Below are 17,926 nucleotides of genomic sequence, written 5' to 3'. Positions count from 1 at the left end.
GAGCAGTATTTCACTTGTGAGGGTTTTATTTTCAGAGAACTCTAACTTGAACTTGGCTGTAGTTATTTCCAGAATTGGACAGACTAGGGGCTTCATCCTTGCTAAAGGTGTAAGTGCTGTTGATGTTAGTTATGTTGTTTCATTATTTGGGATTTTAAAAAGTTTGGTCTTAACTTGGTTGAGAACCTATTAAAAATATATACCACAAAATTTCAGTAAACAGTGTGGCTGTTGCTGTTAGTGGTGCACTATATAAATACTCAAAGTGGCCTTTCACAAAGTCTTTGTAAGCACTTGCTTAGTCTTTTAACTAACTAGGGAATTGGCTTTTTGATTAGCTGCTTATCTGCTAGTGGAGGTTGCTTGGGTCTCTTCTCAACACTGTTAGCCTTTATTGGTGGTTGAATTCCCAAACTTCGATCAGAATCAGCCTGTGCACTTGATTTCCCTTTCTTGTCATAGTTGTGGGATGATGATGATAAATCCGCCTGGAGAGCGGTGGGTTGTGCTTCTGGCAGCCATCTTCTCATGGCCAGTGTTTACTGATCTCACAGGGTTTGCTCACCAAATGACTTTCTTGGATTCAGTTTGGAGCTTCAGTCATGGAACTTAACTTTGGGGAATCTTCCAATAGGCCTCCTGGGCAAACAAAGCTGAATTAGGGCTTTTCCACAGAGAACGGTTGCTACTTTCTCTATGCAAGCCTTAGATCCTAGGGATTTCTCCTTCAGATTTGGGGTTTGCTGAAGTTTAGGTTGAGGAATTGATCAACCCTTGACATCCTTCCGTGAAGTGCAACTCTTGTTTGCTCTTTTAGATTCATGACTTTCTGGGCTCTTTGGAGCCAAAGCTTGCAGTTGACCAGGTCAGAAGTGCCTCAAGGTATGTACAGAAAGGTTGAGAAGAGGGGATCGCAGCCTTTGTATAGCTCAGGAAAGCGCTTCCACTTAATGTTGGCACTTTCCATACAACAGCCCTGTGAGGTTGGTAGGAAAGCACATTATCAAAGAAAGCATCAGGTGTATCTCAGGCTTGCAAACGAGGATGCTACTACACACCTCGGGGGGGTTTCAGTCAGTATGAAGTTTCAGACACAAATGAGTAACCTTCCTACTCAAGATGAAAGCTCTTTTTGTTTTTTAAGATTTTATTTATTTGACAGAGATCACAAGTAGGCAGAGAGGCAAGTAGAGAGAGAGGAGGAAGCAGGCTCCCCACTGAGCAGAGGGCCTGATGCGGGGCTCGATCCCAGGACCCTGGGATCATGACCTGAGCCGAAGGCAGAGGCTTTAACCCACTGAGCCACCCAGGCGCCCCAAAAGCTCTGTCTTGATGGCATTCTATAAAGCACCAAAAGGTGAAGGAAACACGGTTTTATTAATACAGAAACAAGGTGAAAATCGCCCATTATATTACTCATATGAAACAAGAAGTGAAGTTGTTCTGTTCTTTAGTGCACCTCAGCAGTAACCATTATTTGGTGTGCTGTTGAAATGACTCCTGAGCTTACTAACACGTCTATGTGTGCATAAAACATACTCCTGATTTTTATTTTACACAAAAACAATTACCCTGTAATTTTTTCCCTCCACGTAATGGAATTTTCCTAGGTTACTCAGTAATTCTTCATGCTCATGTGATTGCATTGATTCTTCTGAGGGTAGATGGGGTATTGAGAAGAGAACATTAGACCTTGGATTGCTGCTAATAGTTTTTATTATTTTTCCTGAGTTTTCCCCTACCACAGGATTGGTGAGAGAGTCAGATAATAAAATGTGAAAGGTGTTTGGGAAGCAGGAATAGAAAATGTGCGCTCTTAATCTTTCTTGTTTTATTTTATTATTATTATTTTTACATTTTTAAAAAAGATTTTATTTATTTGATAGAGATTACAAGTAGGCAGAGAAGCAGGCAGAGAGAGAAGGGGAAGCAGGCTCCCTGCCAAGCAGGGAGCCCTATGCAGGGCTCAATCCAAGGACCCTAAGACCACGACCCGAGCTGAAGGCAGAGGCCTAACCCACTGAGCCACCCAGGTGCCCCTAATCTTTCTTGTTTTAATGCTCCATGTACTGCCTTTATTTGGCCAGTAGTCTGGTAAATGACTTCTGGAAGCTTGTCCATTGCTAAGGTGGGTGGGATGAGGACTGTTGGAGCATTAGTTTAGACTTTCTAGTCACAAAATGTGAAGACTACCTAAAAACTTGGAAGCATACTTACATTTTAATTTCAGGAAAAGGAGATGGACCAGAGTTAAAACTGAGTTTTGGTCCCAGCGCCACCCCTTCATGCTTTGTGAACTTGGGTAAACGCTACATGACAGCTTAGCTTCCACTGCTTCATTTATAAAATGGAGAGAATACATCTATACCTCTGTCTCTCTGGGGAAAAAAAAGGCATTATTTTACATGTTTGCAAATAGAACACTTAACTGGTTTAGAAGACAGCTGGATTCTCATATCAGCTTCCACATTCGTATGTTGCAATATGTTGTTTTGGTTGAAGTATATGAAGAAAATCTGGCCTCACATAGTTATGTAGTTGGAAAAGGAGGATCTTCCCAGAATGCCAGAATCCTACTGGGGACTCCTAGGATTACATTTTAAGAACCACTGCCCTAGAGTAAGAAATTCCGTTGGTAGGCATGTTAAACAGTGCCCCTGTATGAATTTGAAAGGATGAGGTGTACTTACTGTCTTTTGTTTTATTTCCAAGTTTGGGATAATTTTTCTTCTTTCTTTCTTTCTTTCTTTTTTTTTTTTTTTTAAAGATTTTATTTATTTATTTGACAGAGATCACAAGTAGGCAGAGAAGCAGGCCGGGTGGGGGGGGGGCGGGGGGGAGCAGGCTCCCCGATGAGCAGAGAGCCCGATGCGGGGCTTGATCCCAGAACCCTGAGATCATGACCCGAGTTGAAGGCAGAGGCTTAACCCACTGAGCCACCCAGGCACTCCTGGGATAATTTTTCTTAATACTTAAAAGCCCATGTCATGTTCCTGTCATCAGAAACAGATTGCGCCAGATAGATAAAATTCTCCTTGGAAATAGTAGGAATTGGGACTGATCATAAACCCATTCCTTTAAAATAACCCCCCTACATTCTATCAATGTAAACTGTGTGCAAGCAATTTTCAAAATACAAAAAAAAATCACCATTAGTACTTGGAACTTGTGAGAGATGAAGACTGATAACCTTTCTTAAAGGCCTTCCAGTTTTGTTATCTCTTTGTGTGTAAAAATCAGTTTCTTGATTGGATACGCTGCTATATACATAATGCTTTTTTTGAAACTGCATTTTCTGTTTAATATATCCTGAATCTTTTATCATGACAGTAAATCGTATTCCAAGTTTTTTCAATGGCTACATTTTATTTTGTTACTCTTTTACATTGACACTTTCACATTCCATAACATTGCATTTTTGACATTTTCATTTTTGCTGTGTTAATAATACAGCAGGGATGACCTTGTACCTGCTTCTTAGGCACCTCTCTTAATAACCAGGAGATTGGAACAAACTCCTGGAGGTAAAATCACTGCCTTCTGAGAGTCTCGTACCAACTTCTGGCTTCTCTAACAGTACTTGAGAATATCGTCCTGCCACCAGTGCTTCTAGGACCGACACCATCATGCCTCACTACTTGTCTCCCTGCTTCAATCTCAGAAAATGAAGTCATGGGGCACCTGGGTGGCTCAGTGGGTTAAAGCCTCTGCCTTTGGCTCAGGTCATGATACCAGGGTCCTGGGATTGAGCCCTGCATCAGGCTCTCTGCTCTGCAGGGAGCCTGCTTCCTCCTCTCTCTCTCTCTGCCTGCCTCTCTGCCTACTTCTGATCTCTGTCTGTCACATAAATAAAATCTTAAAGAAAGAAAATGAAGTCATTTATCTCCACACTGCTTCACATACCACTTGAGCCAGTGGTTCTCAACTCTGATTTTGTATCAGGATCATACCTTATTGACACAATAACATGGGAGATTGTGAGGTGGTCTGGGCCCAGGCCTTAATATCCTGAACATTCTGCAGGTGGTTCTGTTGCGCAGGTAGGACAGAACCATTCCTACACCTACCCCGGCCTTAACCCTTCCCTGCTCTCTTGCCCCTTTCTTGGTGCTCTGTAATAATCCACTGTCTGTTGTTAGCAAATTTGCCTAAAACTTGATCTCTTTGTTTTTATTTCTCTCCTGAACTGAAACTTGTTTTCCTTTTTTTCCACTTTCCCAGCTGAATGTCTCTGGTGCAACTCACTCAAGGCTGGTTTTCCCCACACCCTGGCTAGATTTTTGACAGCAGTCACCCATCATCCTTTCAGCTGCTTTATTCCATTACTCCCTATCACGACATCTCAAATTCTTTCAAATCTATCTCCTCCTTTGGCCCCACTGCTTCTTTGTGCGTGTCACCCCACCTTACTTCCTTCTTACTCTCCTTAGATGCAGCGGTCCAGCACTATGCTCATTCCTTTTTACACTTTCTTGTGGTACTCGTACCATTGTGGTACTCATCATTACCTCTTCTCTAGCAGCTGAATGTTACTACAGAAGATGACAGAAGCCTGGTGGCTAAAGTTCCTTAAATTGCGTGACCGCATTTCTGAAATGGGTGCTCAGTCCTGCCAAATAACCTGACCACACGTCTCTGGTATGTTGAGGGGCTATTGTATACCTTCTTGCTCTTCAGATTATTAAAACCCTTTCCCTGCTCTAATTCTGCACTGATGACTTCTCTTACATCTCCTAAAAAAGGATGCATGCAAGAAGACCATTTTTATCTTGCCACAATTGACCTATGCGTGTGATTCTGAATGTGCCCACATCATTCTGTATTTCTCTGTTACACAATGGCTGGTGTCCCTGTTCCTATCAAAGGTCTGCACTTCACGTGCGCTCTGGAATCCATTTTCATGAGGACTTTGACCCTGCGAATAGCCTTTTTCTTCGCATGTCTCGCATCATCAAATTCTTTGCTACTGCATCATTTCTTTTGGCTTTCAGACATTCCTTAGTTTCACTCAACTTCAAAAAACAACCCCTCCCCCCTTTAGCCTCTCTTGTCCCTTCTAGCTACAGTTCTACTTTTTCACTTTTCACAGCAAATTTTTCTGGAAGATTTATATATACACAGTGCCTCTGTTTTCTCATCTAAATTGACTCCAAGCTGGCTTGCCTCCACCAGTTTATGGAAACAGTTCAGATTAAGGTTACAAGACATCTTTAAAGCTAGCAGTCAGTCTTAAAGTACGGTGTCTCAGCGGCATTTGACATAGTTGATTATACTTCATTCAAATACATTTGTGATGATTTCACCTCACTGATCTCTCTCCTACTCCTTGTCCTTTGTTGGATCCCATAATCACCATCTTTACACTGGTGATTCTGCTATTAAATCTGTATTTCCCACCATACTCTATTGAACTACACCATATCTCCATTTGTATGTCCGTTTCAGTTTATGCCAAGACCAGAACTACTGATTCTCTTCCAGCCCCAACTGAGTCTGCTTAAAGCATTTTTGCCTCAGTCACTAGTCTAAGAGCTCTTTTTGATTCTATCCTTTCTCTCATATCCACATTCAGCCCACCCTGAGTTCCTTGGTTCTATTTCAGAATATACCCTGAATCTGATTTCTTTCCAGTTTGTCTGCTGCAACTCCGGTGATAACACAGTCATCTGTCATCAGCCCAAATTGGTTTCCTCACCCTGTTAGATCCTATTCTCCCCAAAGTGGTCAGAACCACTCTGACCCCTCTAAAAAGCCAATCAGGTCATATTGTGCTGTTTCATTCTCCAGCGATTTCCCCTTAATGCCAAAATAAAACTCACGCTCCTTATCTTAGCTGAGAAGCTGGCCCATGGATGTCTCTGTGAGCTCATCGTCCCTTTTCCTCATTCACTGTGCTCCAGTCACACTGACTTTGCCCTTGAACACTCAAAGACTATCTTGGGGCTTCGATGCTTGTTCCACGAGGAACATTCTTTTGTCCAGTCTCCCTTCTTAGCATCCATATCTCAACCCAAACATTAGTTACCTCCTCAGAGATGTCTCCTAACCACTGTTAATACCAGTAGCTCTATTGCTTTACTCTATTTTAGCATTTTCTTCTTAGTAACAATGTATTTGTTTGCATATAATACGTCTTCCTATATTAGCATGTTAGCTTCCAAAGGATACAGGTTCTCTTTGTTCAGCTGCCAACTGTCAACTTGAGAAGTGTTCCTGGTAGAGTCAGAACACAGTATCATTAACAACTCGAATTGTCAGAACTGTAAACGATCCTTTCAAATACAGAGTGAGGCTGGTTTTTTTTTTTTTAAAGATCTTATTTATTTATTTGACAGAGATTACAAGTAGGCGGAGAGGCAGGCAGAGAGAGAGAGAGAGAGGAAGCAGGCTCCCCGCCATGCAGAGTCCAATGTGGGGCTCAATCCCAGGACCCTGGGACCGTGACCCGAGCCGAAGGCAGAGGCTTTAAACCACTGAGCCACCCAGGCGCCCCAGAGTGTGGTTGTTTAACAGAGCTCTTGGACGAAACAACTGCAGGTCTCTGCCACAGCAAGTGGTCATGTAAACACCCTCCTACCACAGACTTGGAGGGGTCTTGAGAAGTACATGGATAATACTGAGACGAACAGTCTTGTATGTCAACTATACCTAACTAAAAGTATTTGGCATGCTTAAAAAGAGACTATACATACATTAAGCAAAACTCTCCTCAATCTTTCAAAAACAATGTAGGTAGAATAGTGGAGAAGAAGCTCTAGGGAGGAGAAAGAAATTAAGGAGGTTATTCGGGTAAGCTTCACACTGGTTTGCCTTCAGTAATATTTCCCAGGGAAGTTGACTCCTTGTGTGTCGGCGAACAGCTGTTGTTGAGTAAATGTCAGGCTATCATTTCTGGGCTGTTTGTGGTGTCAATGTGTGTACCTATGGACTATGTTTCTCCTGACTAAGGAGGTGTGGTGCCAGGAGGAGGAGAGCAAATGAGAAGTCAATGTAAAAGTCCATAAAGAGATGTTTAAAGATATCATGATGAAGATTTTCACACACGAAGTAGAACAGTATAATGAACTGCCATGTACCCACCACCCAGCCCAGTTGCCAGCACACAGTCTGATTCCATCTATGCACTCCCACTCCCCCATTCCCAGACTTAGTTATGTTTTTTTTATTTTATTTTTTAAAAGATTTTATTTATTTGATAGAGATCACAAGTAGGCGGAGAGGCAGGCAGAAAGAGAGGAGGAAGCAGGCCCCCTGCTGAGCAGAGAGCCCAACGCAGGGCTCGATCCCAGGACTCTGGGGTCCTGACATGAGCTGAAGGCAGAGGCTTTAACCCACTGAGCCACCCAGGCGCCCCCAGACTTAGTTATTTTTGAAGGACATCTCAGATACTATATTTTTCAATCATAAATACTTCACGTATCTCTAAAACATTAAGACTTTGATTTTTAGCAACCACAGTACTCTTATTTTTTCTGAAAGAATAACATACTACTCAGTGTCAAATATCCAGTCAACATTCAAATTTTCCTGGTAATCTTATAAATAGCTTCATACAGCCAAAGCTGCTGGCCATCTGCTACAAGAAGTTGAGCTAACGTTTCATGGGCATTACCCTCACTGTGTGGTACAGGCTCTATAGACCTCACAGATTCCTCAAAAGTGAAGGATCCATTTACCTTCTCTCTTAATCCTTCAAGAATTGTGCATCTCAGCTGAGTCACTGGGTTCCATTGATCAGGGCATTTTGAATACGAACAAATGAACCCTCTTTATACCCTCCCTTTCTCCCATCCCCCTCTCAAAAAACTACATTTGAAAATTAATAGCCTTTTATTCTTGATAAGGAAACGTTATGCTGTTGGCTCAGTAACTTCCTGCTCTTACCCTCACTTCTTGCTCAGGCAGAATTTTGCAAGGTGAATACAGACAGTGAACTTGAAAGGGCCAAGAAGGAGGGCTGTGGATGTAGTAGTAGTTGTAGTAGTACATCAGTTGTAGAAGCAATATTCGTTCATTTGCTTGATAACCCATTTACTCATTCTATAATTCGAATTATTCACTCCACAGATTTTTATCAGGTACTATATGTCAGACCCAGGTACAAGCATGAGGGAAACATTAATGAACAAAAGAGACAAATACATCAGCTTTTGTAGGGAAGTCAGACAATAACAAGTGTAGTAAAGTGAGTTGTAAGGTTTGTTAGAATGTAGTAACTGCTGTGGGAAAAAATCAATCTCCAGTCTACTTCACACGAAGCAACTATCTCTTTTACAAAATATACTACTTGTTTTTCAAAAGGGGAAGCCTTAAACTTTAAATTATTACATCTAAACTCTAAATTCAGGATTTTGGTTTGATGTTCATTCTTTAAACAAAATCCCATCTTAATACCCTATCACCTGTGGATAAAATGTAAAATAAATTAGCAGAGACTATATAGAAGGGTTGGGGGGAGAGAGAAAAAGAATTAGCACACATGCTTATGCACACAGCTCGTCAAAGATGGAGAAAAATGGCCATAGTTGATATTTGTCCAATTTGTGTTTCTTTTGCCATCAGCCACTATTTCATCTGGCTTTTCCTGGTGGAGCAGCACAAACCTTTATTCTGAGAGATCTGCGCCCTTGGTGGCCCTGTACTTCTCTAGAGTTGCTCTAGGCCTCTGTTAACTTTCACCCCTAAACAAGGTAGGGCAAGGAGGATCCCCTAGTTTCCAAACATTCCTTCCTGTCTCATGTAGCACCAATCCTGTTTTCCCTTAGTAGCCAGGATCAATGACCTCAGCTAAAACTGCAAACACTCACCCTACCCTCCACCTAGCCCCTATTTTATTTGCTTATTTAGTGATATGATATAAGGAACCTGAACTGGTGAAGTGCCTTTCTCAACTGGTAAAAATAATTCCCTGGTGAAAACATTTCTTTCATGGACATTTTCTATGTCCCATCCATTGGCACTTACTTATATTTCCTGGAGAACTGTTGTGCGTATACTTACTTGCTGACTTCTCAGTGAAACCTAGGCTTCTCCAGGGTAGATGCAAAGGTATATCGAATATCAAAATCTTAGCCCTAACATGACTTCTTTCATATCCAATCTATCTTCAACTAAAGATGATGCCTACTGTCTCATCCTTGCCTTTACTACTCCTGGAAAGATACATGGGTGATCATTGGAGAGCTGCTAGAAACAGGGGTCTCTGGAGAAAAGGGTGAGAGATACAGAGAGAACTTTATGACCTCTCAACTTGTTCTGCCATCTTGGAGAAAAAAATGTAGTTATTTATATTTATATTTATATTTATACTTACCTCGTGGCTTTTAGATCCTAAGCTCTCAAAGATTCATTTCTTAGCAGTAACACTTAGAAAAGCTAGTGTTCAATGGATTTGATAAGCCTTTTTACCCTTAAAGCCTGAATATTCCAATTTTATTACCTTGTTTAGCCCAGTGGAATTATTAGAGAACAATAGGCATGCTGATTGCTACCAATTTATTTCAGACACTTCTGAGGAAGGAATCACAAAACATTTGCACTATTCCCGCCCCTCCTTGGGCCAATATGCTCTCCGTATGAGGCTTATGCAGAGTATGTAAGCCCATCTTCCTAACCTGTATCTTTACTCATTCGGCCCATATCTATTGTGTGCTTATTATATTCCAACCCGACTACCTGCTGGGAGCACAGTGGTGAAGTCCAGGCACAGGCCCTTTTGCCACAGCCTTTGTATTCTACAAGGGACACCAGGACCTGCCTAGTTTGGCCCCATCTCCTGGGGTTAGGAAGTCCGTCATTCACTTAGAGTACAGCAGGGGGCAGATGAAGTCCGTCTTTCAGAATCATCTGTGGCGGCCTAGCATTTCAGGTATTGCAGAGCAGAATTGTTACTTAGTTTACCTTTGGAAACTGGAATCTGGTTTTGCATTTTGCTCATTGCTTATCTGACTGGGGGTACCACTGGTAACAAATTTGAGAAAAAGCCAAGCATTTTACCTTTCAGAGCAAATATTTTTCTGGAACAGCTGCAAGAGAAGCTTGCTAAGTGAAGGAATTCTACTCTGAATGCTTTCAAAAATAAAGATTATTCAATGGATTTGATATTAATTTATTTTTTTCTATGAATTTTCATTTAGGTATTTGCTGAATGGAACGGTAGTTGCATTTTTTTTAAAAGATTTTATTTATTTATTTGACAGAAATCACAAGTAGGCAGAGAGGCAGGCACAGAGAGAGGGGGAGGCAGACTCCCCGCCAAGCAGAGAGCCCAATGCGGGGCTCGATCCCAGGACCTGGGATCATGACCTGAGCCGAAGGCAGAGGCTTTATTCAACCCCCTGAGCCACCCAGGCGCCCCGGTAGTTGCATTTTTATTGTTACTGAGAGTGGGTAAAGAAACCATGATGCCCATTAGCTAATCTTGTTCTTATTTTGGCAACAGTAGGTCTATATCCACAGATTTTGAAAGGGAATAAGAGGAGATTTGAGAAATGTAGAGAAAGCAAGTGTGTGTGTGAGTGTGTGTGCATGTGTGTTTTACATACTGTAATGGCCACAAGAATGGTATCAGAGGTATCAGAAAAGAAAGGATTAGGGATGTGGGGTGTTAAATCTTGAGCAAAGACCTCAAGAGAATATTCTAATTTTGGACTTTTTAATGTTATGTTAGATTTGGTGGGCGCCTCAAAGCAATTAGTATTCATTTGAGGTATAAAGATATTAGAATTTCCTTTGAAAAGGAAAATCTGAGTCAGACTAGAATCACCTGAGCAGACAGCCTCCCCCTCCCTCCCCAACTAGTGCCTTATTGGATCTTTTATTAACCTATGGTTTCCTTGGCCCTCCAGTTACGCTTGGTGGGACAAACACAAGAAAATAGCACCAACTCTTTCTGGGTATGGCCTCCTAGAGAGCTAGTGGGTGAGTAGATGCGGAAGGGGAGGGAGGTAAATCAATTTCCGGTGAATCTGAGAGCCAATCACATCTCATAATCTGTGGAATTACTTATCTTCCCCACTAGATAGTAAGTTCTGTGGAACAGCATCATGTTTATCTTGCTCACATTGACTTTCCTGTGCCCATGACATTTTTCATATGCCAGTGCTTTAGGAGCATAAATAACAGCCCTCCCACTGACCTCATTAAAGAAAGACTAAAGAGATTAAGAAACTTGGATAATCCCAGCCACGAGTTCTTTCAAAATTTGTGTGTGTGATTCCCAATCATCTGTCTTCTAGCCTACCTATGAATATGATGGGAAATGCAGAGGTTTGTAAGTAGGAGTAGGTAAGTAAACTCTGAAATGCCTTCAGACTTGGCCATTTAATAGTCTAGATTCTTTGAATTAGAAGGGCCCTGCCCCGCCCTGCCCATCCAATTTGGGATTCCACAGTGTCCTTAAAGGGAAGTCACTCATATTTTTTGAACATTCACCATATTTTGACGTAGCTATTCTATTACTAGACACTTCTTGCTTCTTTTCCTTTTTTTTTTTTTTTTTTTGGAGGGTGGGAGCAGGTGTTTATAGAAATATAGAAAAAAGCAAGAAATAATGTAATGGTATTCATATGCCCACTGCCTAAGAATTAACGAGCACCAAGGTGTTGTCCATTTTGCCTCAGCTATCCGTCATTGGGAAATAACTTTCCATGGGTCTCTCACCTTTTTGAACATCTGTGAATGAGCTCCTGACTGCTCCTTGTTCTGGACTATGTTCTCAAAGATGTTTGTATTGTAAACAACCATGAAAGATAAAATGATTCCTTCAGAGTAAAGGGCAGGTTTCTTATAACAGTGGAAGATAGAGAGTATGTCCCACTCCATGAGCAGGAGTGCTTCATGCCCACTGTAAAATAATCAGTTTCCTTAAACTCAGGGTTCTGCCTTGGTAATCCAACCACTTCAATGCAGGTGTCTTTTTCCCCTCTTCATGTTGCCCTGTGGGAATCGGGGCTTAAGAGATTGGCACAAACACTGGGATCTCTCACTGCTGCTATTGCTGTAATAAACTGTCTTGTCTCTGATCCAGGAGTTTTGTGTCAGCATTTATGAGACTGTGGTGGGTTATTTTTAAACTATCCGAGGCCATGAAAAAAAGGTAGAAGTAGTTCCCAAGTAATATTAATAGTAAACTTTGAAATATTAAAGCCATTTTAAGATCAGGAACAAAGACTACTAAAGCTTTTATCATTACTTAGCGCTATTTTGAAACTTTTAACTGACACAATAAAGCAATAAAATATGTGAAGTATTAGAGAAAAATCAAATAAATGATCCTTTTCTGCAGACCTATAAACATATATTCAGAACTTAGTGATGTTAATAACCTACTAGAATGAAGAGGAGAATTTAGTATGGATATGATAAACATGTAAAAATGTCAATAGCTTTTCTCTCTCTTTTTTTTTAAAGATTTTATTTATTTATTTGTCAGAGAGAGAGAGAGCGAGCACAGGCAGACAGAGTGGCAGGCAGAGGCAGAGGGAGAAGCAGGCTCCCCACAGAACAAGGAGCCCGATGTGGGACTCGATCCCAGGACGCTGGGATCATGACCTGAGCCGAAGGCAGCTGCTTAACCAACTGAGCCACCCAGGCGTCCCCAATAGCTTTTCTCTTAATGAGCATAACCAGTTAGAAATAAAAATAAATCCCATTCTTAATAGAAAAAAAAAAGCAAAATACTTAGGAATGAATCTGATGAGATGGGTAAAAGACATATGTTAATAAAAAACCTATAAAGTCATGTCAAAGGACATAAGGCAAGATTGAAAAATGGGGAAACATACCAATATATGATTTAATTTGCAAAGTCAATCTTTATTAATGATGCATATTAATATACAAGTGTAATTCAAAATTGAAGGAATAAAAATCATTATCTTGGGACACAAGATAATGTAATAATAATAATCCCTCCTTCATGGAGGGATGTAGACAGAAAGATACTAATGTTCCTATGGAAGAATAAACACCTGAGAGGAACTTAAGAAGGGTGCCTTGCATTACCAGGTAGTCCAACTTAAAGCTACGAGACTGAGACAGCTGGAAAATGGTGCTAGAATAGATCAGTGGGATGAAGAGAGTCAGGAGTAGAACCAGTGAATATGGAAACATAATGAACGCTAAAGGTGACCGTTTCCATTCAGTGGGAAAAAGAAGCTTCGAAAAGAAAATCAACTGTACCAGATGTATGTGGGTGTCCGTTAAGACAAAATAAAGCTGTACCTCTAATTCACACCTTACTCAAAAATAAGTGCCAGATGGATTCACAATCTTAAATGACATTAGGAAAAAAGTTAATAAAAGTTTGGGGTTTCGATATTTTCCTACATTCTTGACCCAAGATTGTCATTAAAAACTAGATCAGAAGCGAGGACTCAATAATCAGCCAAAGAAATTCTCTTTACAGCGCTTAGATTATTAAAGCCCTGGGGAGGCCAGTCAGAGAGGCAGTCTGTGCCATGGAAAGATCAGGAAGCTGAGACAGACAGACATGTTGTCAGAATCTCAGTTTGGCTCCATATTAGAAGTGGAACCTTGGGCAAGCTATTTAGGTTCTTTAAATTACAGTTTTCTCAGGGCCCTGGGTGGGTCAGTTGGTTAAGCATCTGCTTTTGGCTCACTGGGATCAAGCCCTGCATGGGGGTCCCTGCTCCATGGAAAAGCCTGCTTCTCCCCTCCCACTCCCCCTGCTTGTGTTCCCTCTCTTGCTGTCTCTCTCTCTCTCTCTCTCTGTCAAATAAATAAAATATTTAAAGAAAACTTTTTAGTTTTCTCTTTATACTGAAATAGGTATAATAACTTTTGGAGGTCCTGCAGGGAGGATTAAATTCGCACTTGACTCATGAAAGGGTACGTAGCTCAGGGCCTGACACATGTTCAGTATTCAATAAATGCTCATTTCCTAACATTTTCAACTTCTGAGTGTTTGGAAAAGCATAAGATTTGGGTTGTTTGTGAAGAGTGAGATTGGAGTGCTCTCTGTGAATAAGAATAAAACCAATATAGAGATTCTTATTTCAATTCTTTCGGTTCTGACTTCTGGAAACCTGAGAATTTTCAATCCAGGCAAACCAAATCGATGATTCTGCCTCTTACAGAAGAAAATCTTCTGAGGCAGACAAATTACAGGAAACAAAAGTTTCACAGTGTTTCATAATCTTCTGACAAACACCATCTGAGTTACTTACAGTTCCTGGATGAGGAATCTTTTCTTACCAGGATCCACTGGCCAGGCCCAGAGTTGGCTGTCTCCTCCTGGTTTTGTCGCTTTGCTCATCTGATTTGTTTGCACTTTTGCCTATCGTGAGCATAGCCATCTCCTGATTTGGTGGATTCCCAGCCCTTCAGAGCCAGCCAATCTCCAGACAGTGTCCTGGGAGACTTCCTGGTCTGGCTGCTAACTGTTGGCCTTCAGCTCCAACAGTAACATGCCAGGCTGACGCTTAATTCTTTGGAATCTATCTCTATATATATTTGGCTGGCTTATGGCTCAGCCTCCCCCGCCATTAGAGAGAAATATCTCTGAGGCTTCTTAGGAGGTCCCATTATCAACTTTGAGATACAGGGTCTGTCTTGGGCCACAGGAAATATCTGAGGTAAATGCCTCAGGTAACTGCTTGTATCTTAGCCTTGTGTCCTTTTCCTTCTCCCTGTAGGTAATTCTGTACCTGTTAACAAGAGACTGTGTCTTGTTTGCTCGGTGTCTACATGGGAGATTATTTGGGTATAAGGAACAGATATTCCAATTTTCACCTCACCCCCAGCTTAAGCAAAGAGGGCCTTATTATACAACGTCAAGGGAAAATCTCTTAGACATTCAAGCATAAGACACAAACTGCAACCAGACTGGAAATGAAACTGGAATGTTGGGAACAGAGATTGCCCTCTGTAAGTTGTAAGGTTCAGCTGCTCTCTCTCACCTCTATTTCTCCATCTCCTCTGATGGCTTCTTGGACCAATATGGCTGCCCCAGTCATGGCTCTACACAACACTTCTGTTCAATCACTTACCTTCATTTCAAGATTTTTAAAATCTCTGTGATAATTCAAAGACTGGACGAGTCTGAATGGCAGCTTCTCAGCCAGTAGATTGACAGATTGGTCAGCCAAAAGATTGGTCCAATTAGATTTGAACAGAAGGCAGTGTCGGGTAATAACCATTGGCTGGGGGTCAGAAGAGGTCCTCTAAGAAGGGGGCTTGGTTGATCAGGTCAGCTACCCAGGAACTAGCCCTGTACCATCGCTAGCTCTTCACGTTGAGATAAGGCCCAATAGTTTACAAAGTTCTTTTTACATACGCTATGTTAATTTGCTTGCTTGCTTGCTTAATTCATTCACTCAACATTCATTGACATGGCCTGTACCAAGAATAGGAGTAGGGACCACAGTACCAGGTCCCAAGTTCCAATAAGAGTATGTTGTTCTCAAGGCAGTTCTATTAGGAGTAGGGGTGCAGGGTAAACAAACAAATTGAGAATGTGATGGAAGTGCACTGATAGAGAAAGTGAGGCTGCTGTGAACAGTGCAGAAGGATAAAATTTGCTCTTGGGAGTAAAGGGAGCAAGTCAGGAAGCTATTTCTGTGGCTTGATCATCTTTCCACATCACAGAAATCAGGAGGTTGGCAAGGCAGGTAAAAATATCATTTGATAGCTAAGAGAACTAGGGCTGAGAGGGGTCAGGTGATTAGCTTGACACCACACAGCACTGCAATCCAGACCCGGTCCAGATCCTCTGACTCCTGGTCCAGTGCTCACTCCTTTCACACGAGTTCTCCCCTTTCAGGCTTGCTCTGGCAACACACTGGGTAGAACTCATCACATGAGTGGGGTGCTTGAGACTTGGAGATTGGCTCGGTCACTACCTCAATGCCTGGTGTGGTCACATTCTACAGATCCTACAGCCTGCGAGGCTGGGGTGATGGGGTGGGGACCAGGAAGAGGAGTTGAGGAACTTGTTGTCACTTTGCTTGGGGTGGGGAGGTCGGAGCTCAGAATTCTAGCTCTTATGGCAAGGGACGACTGACTTGTGGACAGCGGGGTTGGGCAATAGAGGAGAAATCAGGCAGACTTTGACTCTGCCTCTAGCAAGTCATATGTTAGCAAGGATAGAGAAGACATGGTAGACCCTCTCTCTGCTCACAGGTCCTGGGGTGGGATTGGTGGTACTAGAAATCCCTGTCCAGGTTAGACCTGTATGCGCAGACTGTACTGGATGGCTGTGGCTAGATGACAGGGACATCCCTGTGTAATGATATGAATTTGGTCTATAGAAGGGTCTTGGGAGCAAGTCAGAGCATGGGGGAGGTTTCAACATTCTTTCCCCTAACTCATCTACTTTCCTCATAATTGGCTTCCCTCTTGACCCATACTCCTTTCTGTTGCCAAAGAAATGGTGAGATCTATGTTATGTAGAAAATTTTCATCAAAAATCACATGTAGTTTTCAGAGTGTGCATTCATGCTCTTTTCCATTATCAGGAAAATGCGGTTTCCTTGAGATTCCCCTTTCCACATTTCTTGCTTTTGCTTTCTTTTTCTTGAAGTGTGGAGCCATCTGGGTCCACTTCTGTTGTGATAGAAATATAGAAAGCACCTCTTTAGTGTAGAATCCAACACTGTGGATTTGATAACCAACACCAGCTGATACTGGGCCTTAGAGTTGGGGAGACCATGGGACAAGTAGGGCCCCAAAAGGACACATGCCATGGGAGGGGTCATGGCTTCTCAGTGCCCACTGAATGCCGTGGGAGCCCCCAGTCATCAGCTCTTTCTAGTTTTTAAGAGCAGCTAGAAATCTGAATTGAAAAAAGTCAGCACCAAATTGGCACACAATCTCTTAAAAATACAGACAGAAAAAACAAATTATGATTTGGTTTGACAGCAGCTCAGGTTGTAACTTCTGAGTAATCTGTTTCCTGGACATTTCACGTCTGAGTAGTCTTCCTCAAAACCCATAACCTTACTCTATTCATGAGACAGTATCAGACGACCCAAATGGAGGGAATTCTATGAAATATTGGCCAGTATTCCTCAAAAATTTCAAGGTCTTAATAAACAAGGAAAAGAAGACCGAAAAACTGTCACAGATCAGGCAGGCTAGGGACACATGATGACTAAATGCAATGTGATATCTTGGAATATTAGTGGAAAAATTGGTGAAAATCTGAATAATGTCTGGAGTTCAGTTGATGGTACATTAGTTTCTTAATTTTGAGAAATGAAGCATAATGGAAGATGTTAATATTATTGGAAAGTGGGTGAAAGGTATGTGGCAACTCCCTGTGCTATATTTGTAACTTTTCTGTAAATCTAAGATTATTCCAAAATCAAAAGTTTATTCAAAAGAAAAAGTCCCTTCTAAGCGCAAGATAACCTTTGGTTGTTTTGGTTCTGCAAATGAAGCTGGGCTTCCAGCTCAAATGCTGTCCCATTGGTAGTCCTTCTTTCAACCTGGGAAGCATGCTTAGCACAGTGTTGAACTTTATTGTTATTTTCTTCTAGAACACAGAGTACCAAGGCTTCTAAAATGGGTGTGCAAGTGAGCCCAGACACATGCGGGGAGTCATGCAACTTTGCTGTGCAAAATGGCGTCTCTCTTCCTATTAGTAAGAGAAGCTCTACTTTGCGGCCACACACACTGTTGTCCTCCCACTCTAACTGCCCTGTAGCAGCTGGAGTCAGTTTGAAATTCATAGGCAGAGGCTTAGGTGCACCCTGAGGGCTAACATTTTGCCTAAGGATATGGAGGTTTGACCCCTTCGCCAGGCTGGGCAGCTGGCTCATTTTCTAAATGCCTTCTGGCTTGGTGTAGTAGGATCCAAGAAGAACCCCTCCTTTCTAAGAAAACATTCCCCGAGTCAGGAAAATTGGAGAGGCAGAGAGGGCTGAAGTGAGCTATCAGAGTGAGGAAGGGGCCAGCATGGGGG

This window comes from Enhydra lutris, unplaced genomic scaffold (assembly GCF_002288905.1).
Source record: "Enhydra lutris kenyoni isolate GAN:26980312 unplaced genomic scaffold, ASM228890v2 scaffoldscaffold59, whole genome shotgun sequence".
Taxonomy (NCBI): domain Eukaryota; kingdom Metazoa; phylum Chordata; class Mammalia; order Carnivora; family Mustelidae; genus Enhydra; species Enhydra lutris.
Note: the sequence above shows the minus strand (reverse complement) of the source record.